Below are 6,960 nucleotides of genomic sequence, written 5' to 3'. Positions count from 1 at the left end.
AGTTGGTTTGCCAGAAATGTGGCTATGCATTGTTTGAAAATGGAAGAGGTTTGTGGTGCGAGGTCCTCGCCAGGAGCAAACTTACACAAAGGGATAGAATTTGCTGTATCTCTTGCTCAATAATCTATTTTGTAAATATTTCTAATTGTGAATTATTTTTTTCCAGTCCTAAGTCTTGAACTCAAGTCCTGTACACTGTCTCTGAGCTTATTTTGCTCAAGGCTAGCACTCTACCACTTGAGCCACACAACACTTCTGGCTTTCAATGAGGAATTGAACCCAGGCCTTCATGCATGCACTCTACCACTAAGCCACATTCCCAGCCTATGAGTTGTTTTGTGTGCGTGTGTGTGTGTGTGTGTGTGTGTGTGTATGTGTGTGTGTGTGTGTGGTGTTGGTCCTGGGCTTGAACTCAGGGCCTGAACACTATCCCTGAACTTTTATGCTCAAGGCTAGTGCTCTATCACTTGATCTACAGCTCCACTCCAGCGTTTTGGTGACTAATTGGAAATAACAAGAATAACAAGCACACCAACTTTCTTGTTCAGGCTGGCTTCAAACCACGATCCTCAGATCTCATCCTCCTGAGTAGCTAGAATTACAAGCATTGCAATCTAATTCTGGTTTGTTTGGGTTTTTTTTTTGCTTGCAAATAAACCTATGCACATTGAATTTCAACCTTTACACTGGAATATTGTTTTTATGTTTAATGAATAGTGATATTTCAATTGCCATGTTCATCAGAAAAGTATGAATAATTTCTGAAATTGGGTCATTATTTTTGTAGTCAATAACACTGTGATAACAAGTCCAGTCTCAGGCAAAGGATTTAAAAATTCGTTCTCTGAGATCAATTCATCTTTTTAAGTTTGTAGCTATCTTCAGTGCTCTTAAGCATCACTTAGGGAATAATAATAGGAAGTACTAGTTTGGGGACTTTAATAACTACTCTTGCATTTTACATTAATGAAATGCAGGTGAGAAAAATTAAGTTTTTAATTACCTTTTCTCTGAAATTTCCAAACTGCCAACAGATTATTTGATAACCTGAAGGTAGTGGTGTGTGGGAAATTTATAATATCTGACTCTAGGGAGGAAGGACCTTGATTTGCAGCATTTGCCAAATTTTGTGCTGTAAGTACTCCCATAATGGACTATTTCAAGCTATTCAAAAGTTAAGCCCTTTTAAATTTCTAAGTACTTTGTCACGGATTTTTGTAAAGTCAAAGATGCATTAGCCTTCCAGCTGACCATTGTACTATGAAACTCCTCTTCAAAACCATTGGCCAAGGGAGAAAATGTCAGTTACTCTGTCATTTCAGAACTAAAATATGTGGCTTAGATGGGAAGACTTCTTTCAGTGCAGTTTAGTCTGTGGCTAACAGCTGGCTTATTGGCTTCAACTGTTGATAATCCAGCATTGATCCTAGATTCAGAATCAAAGTAAAACTTCACAGTTACAGCCCGAGTTTATTCCGTACATGCTTTTAAATTAGAAAATGAACTTAAATAGTTAAAACAAAATAAGACACAGATTTACTTAAATCTGTAAAAAAAAGATAAATAAATATTTAATGGTTTAAATTGTATCCTTCAAAAATAGGTACAGAGTCTGACCCTTCTATTATCCTTGCATACCTGGGAGTATGATCTCATTTAAACATAGGCTCTTTGCAAATGTAGTCAATAAAGGATCTTAGTGAGACAACATGCAAATTTAGAGTAGACCCTAAATCCAATGATAAGGTAATTTCAGGGATTGGATTTGTTTGGAGTTGTTGTGCAGTACGGCAGGGATCATAATTTACCTGAAAGATTCAGTTACTCAACCCCAAGCTGCTTGCTGCAGGTGGAAATATGAGCTGCCAGATCTTTTGCATTTTGTTCTTTTGTTTCGTTTTGTTTTGTTTTCCTGAGAAGAAGCCAGAAGCTAGATTTTCATTTGATAGCACTGTAGTTTTAAATGTCTCAAGCAAAGGAAAAGGAAGAAAAGAGAAAAATGACTGTTCTTTTCAGCTTTTGAACAAATGTATGACCTTTGCTTTATAAAATAACTTCTAGATCTAAAACAGTTATGCTAATTTGTTGCTTGGTAATTGTAATTGTTTCTCAGTGCCTTCAATTAACAATGCTTCCAAATAAAATAGGCTTAAAATTTGTCATCCTTTATCCTCCTAGTTAGAGTGGCTGATGTGTATATAGGAAAATCTTCAATTTACAGGCAACTGGTTTTCTAGAACCATCTTAAAGTAAAGATTTGCAAATGATGAAAGTGTTGTGTTACAAAGCAATAATTTATTTTGAAGGTTCAGCTTTTTCATATACTGCAAGGTAAGCTATTGGGCTGTTGGGTGCTCATACGAAAATGATTGTATAAAGAATTTCAATTTCCCATTTTAGGTTTTAAGCCTACAACTTTTAGAACTAGTTATGTCTTAGAAAAGTCAACTATCCAAGTGAAAAAGGACGTCCATTTTCTCAATTTTCAACCTAATTTGGAGCACATATTTTTAGCTATGGGAACAAAAGTTAGTTCTGCCTGGTGACATGTTGCCTTTAAATTTTATGAAAAGAAAGAATTAGAAACAATTTCTAGGCTATATATTGCAGAACATAGAGGCAGAGGTTATATTGTATTTTGATTCTTTATTATTACCTGCTATGAGGTTACAAAGAATGGTGACAATTTACATTATTCAGAGGTACAGCTCATGAAGACACTGCCATGGTAGCTGGAAGTCTGACTACAGAATTGGGCCAGACAAGACCCGCCTGCCAAGAAAGCAAACTAACATGACATGATATGATAAAAACAAATGAGTGAAAAAGTGGCTGTTTCCATAAAGGCATTTCCTATCAAACAAAATGATGAAAGAAAGACAGATGGGCCTCATAGAGCAAGATGGTAGGGTTAACAGTGAGGATAAAATATTTAACTAAAGGCAGCCACTATTGTTGCATATATATTTAATAAGTTGAAATAAATAAGGGTATATAGCCATAAAGAGGAACTGTAGTTCATTGTAGTTCTCTGAAGAGGAATATGGGATATATGGAAAACAAATTATCATAGGATTAGGAATGAGCAACAAAGATTTGCATAAACAAAATAGAAATAAAAGCTGTTTTTCTGGAAAATTAATTGCCTTTATATAGGTACTTGATTTATAGATGATCTGTGTGTGTGTGTGTGTGGTGTGTGCTTTTGTCACTGGGCACTGGAGCTTGAACTCAAGCCACAGTACTATCCCATAGGCTTTTTGCTCAAGGCTGGTGTTCTATCAGTTCCACATATAACTTTTCCTAGTTAACTGGAGCTAAAGTCTTCTCTGTCCTTGCTGTCTTTGGATTGTGATCCTCAGATCTCAGTCTCTTGAATAGTTACAATTACAGGCATGAGTCATGAGTCAGATAAGTCTATGCATGTTTTTTTTGTATGTTTTTAAATATTCTGTTTTAAGAAAAAACATGAAACATTGAAAATAAAACTTAGGGGCTGGGAAAGTGGCTCAGTGGTAGAGTGCTTGCCTTGTATGCATGAGGCCCTGGGTTCAATTCCCCAGTACCACATAAGCAAAAAGAAAAAAAGCCGGAAGTGGTGCTGTGGCTCAAGTGATAGAGTGCTAGCCTTGAGCTGAAGAGCTGAGGGACAGCGCCCAGGCCCAGATGTTCAGGCCCCACGACCAGACCCCCCCCAAAAAAAAGAAAGAAAAGAAAACTTAGTTGAATTAAAAATTTAGCCAGATTTTGTGAAATACAAAATACCTTAAGATGTGTATTGCCTGGGATTTCACTTCCAAAATAACTAATTTAAGCCTTTTTACTTGAGAGATGAGAAATAATTTTCTTCTCAAAGGCACATTTGCAAAACCTTTTGGAACGTTGTCTCTAGTGATTTTGACTTTTTTAAGGAGATGAATAATGATAAAATTATATTTTATTCATGGTTCAGAAATGTATCAAACATTTTTGGTTTGCATAGATAAACAAATTGTTAGCATTCTATTTTAAAATAAAACAAAATCTCTTTTGGTAAAGTCCAACTCAAAGATGTTCCCATAGAAACCTAAGAAAAATAAATGAGAACATCACTGTGGCTTTGCTCCGAATGATCTATAGTATCGAAAGGTTTTCACTTGCTTTGTGCTAACATTGTCCATGACCATTACATGGGTTTTCAGGAAAAGCTATTTATCCATTATGTATACCATTCATAATTGACTCATAGCTCTTACCAACATGGTGTTGAAATTCTTTTCACTTACTATTTTGGGGACAAGAAAAACTCAAGGGATTTTTATGCAAAATTGGTAGTATTTCTCCAATTTTAGAGTCCAGGGAGGCAATGTAAACTTTTATGACTCTCCTGTGTCTCATATTATTCTGCTTTAAATATTCCCTGTATGAGAAATAAAAAGAAACAATCTATATGTGTGAAATGTTGTTAATGTCAGGTTAAACAGATGTTTATCCAAAGAAGTCATACAAATCATCATTAGTCTTTGAGAGTATGTTCACCATCATTATCAGGGAAAGGCAAGTAAAACTATCTTAAGATATTATTCCTGTTAAGATGGCTATTACAAAAGAGATAAGAAGAGTAAAAACAACTATTGGCAATCAGATAGAGAATAGATAGAACTTAGAACCCTTGTGCTCTCTGGGTGGTAATTCAAAATGGTGCAAAAACCATGGAAACCAGTATGAAGATGCCTCATAAAACTAAAAATAAAACATCTATATGATTAGTAATTCCACATTTGGATATATAACTAATAGATTGAAATCAGAATCCCAAATAGACATCAACATTTCATGTTTTTTGTGAAATTATTCACAATAGTCAAGATAAAGAACCAAACCAGGCATTCCTCAATAGATTAATGCAGAAAATACAGTATGTATATACAAAGGGATATAAGTGAGCCTTAAAAAATTCTGCTACAGAAAAGGTCAAAAGCTATGTACATATGGCCATATAAGATGGTGCTAAACTAAATGAACCCCAAGAAAGGGACACAAGAGGTTTTTTCTTTCTCACTGTTGTTTTTAATGTACTGTTGTTTTTGTTTTTGTATGTTCTTCTCCCTTGGTATAACCCCTGTTGTCACTCTATTTTATTCCAGTGCCTTGCATCTTCTAATCTGGGGAGAAGAAGGGGAATAACAAAATGCTGAAACAAGGATACAGTTTGACCCATTGTAACAATGAGATGTACAAGACACTATGTTGAAAATGAACTTTACAACTCTTTACAACTTCGGTGTGGGGGAGAGGGAGGAGTTGGGGAGACGGGGTAAGAAGGAATAGTAGGGGAAAAATAAAGGAGAGGGTAACAATGCTCAATAAGAAATGTACTCATTACCCTATTCATGTAACCGTAGCCCCTCTGTAGAGTATCTTTACAAAAAAAAAAAAAAAACGTTCTGCTACATTCCCCAAAAAGGGTGAACTGGAGGACATTATGTTAAGTGAAATAGGCCAATTACAGAAGAACACCTACCAGATTTGGCTCCTATGAGGTATCTATAATGTTCAAACCTACAGAAGCAGAGAACATAGTGGTGGTTTCCAACAACTGAGGGGAAGGGGAAAGTAGAAAGTCGCTTGATGAGAATAAAGATCGGGATTTTTTTTCTTGTGAAGATCCTGGGGCTTGAACTCAAGGCCTGGATGCTATTTTGCTCAAGTCTAATGCTCTACCATTTGAGCCACAGCTCCAAGTCCAAATTTCTTAGTAATTAATTAGAGATGAGTCTTATGTGCTTTCTTGCCAGCATGCACTTCCTACCACAATCTGTAGATCTCAGCCTCAGGCATGAGCCACTGGTGCCCAGTAAAAATAAACCTTTATGTTGGATAAGTATGCTCTAGAGATTGGTTTACAATATGGTGCTTGTAGTTAATAATACTCCAATATTGCATATGTCAAAATTTAAGATGTTTAGATTTCATAGCAAGTGTTTTTTGCAACAAAAGAAAAACAAGGGAATATGAAGAAACTTTGGGTTGGATATGTCTTTCACCAGGAGGGAAAAAGAAGGAGCTAATTATTCTCTAATCTGTTTATATTATCTCCAAGGGTGATGCTATTGGTGAGCCAACATGACCTAAAAGCCCAAAAGCATTGTCTGCATTTGGCAGGTGACGGTGGTAAGTTGAATCATCAATGTCTAGTAGAAATCTAGAGTGGGCCTATTTTTTACCCACATCTCTCCCTAACCCTAATAATTTCTGGTCTTCCAAATTCTTCTTTGCAGTTCATAGCCCATTAACATATAGTTGTTTGATGTTGAATAGATGTATCTGTTGAACTAGATTGTATCTGCAGCCTATTGACTGTGCAAATTCAGACTTTGGTTGATGCTTGCCTTAAGATAGTGTTCTAGCACAAAACTGGTGCTATTTTCATCTCAAATGGGCAGAGTAAGCCGGAAAAAACACAAGAAAAATGGCAAATCCGGGTATCTCAATTCTCAATCTTGATAATCAGGGGACAGAACAGATAATGAATAATCCAGAGGAGAGTTCCCAAATAGCTCTACAAACACTGCTGGTACACATGATAAATGAAAAGATTGAAAGCATACAAAGGACTCTGTATGAGCATGATAGGGAGAGAGAGGAGGCAATCCAAAAGTTTATACAGAAATATCATAAGTGTGAGGATGCTACTCAAAAACTGATGCAGGACTTGTGTGAGCAGCTTGAGAATACTCAAAGAGAAAGGCAGGAATGGCGTGAGCAAGCTAAGAACACTCAAAGAGAACTACTGGAATCCCATGAACGGGAGGAAGCTAATCAAAGAGCAATACAGGAATTGGGAGAGCAGGAAGAGAATACACAAAGATCACTAAAGGCATTCATGGAATCCATTAACAAAGAGCTGAAGGAAGTCAGGGAGACCACACAGGGAATGCTGAATGGAACCCAACAGAAGGAATGGGAGTCCAAGGAAAC

Source organism: Dipodomys ordii, unplaced genomic scaffold, assembly GCF_000151885.1.
Source record: "Dipodomys ordii isolate 6190 unplaced genomic scaffold, Dord_2.0 Scaffold175, whole genome shotgun sequence".
Taxonomy (NCBI): Eukaryota; Metazoa; Chordata; class Mammalia; order Rodentia; family Heteromyidae; genus Dipodomys; species Dipodomys ordii.
Note: the sequence above shows the minus strand (reverse complement) of the source record.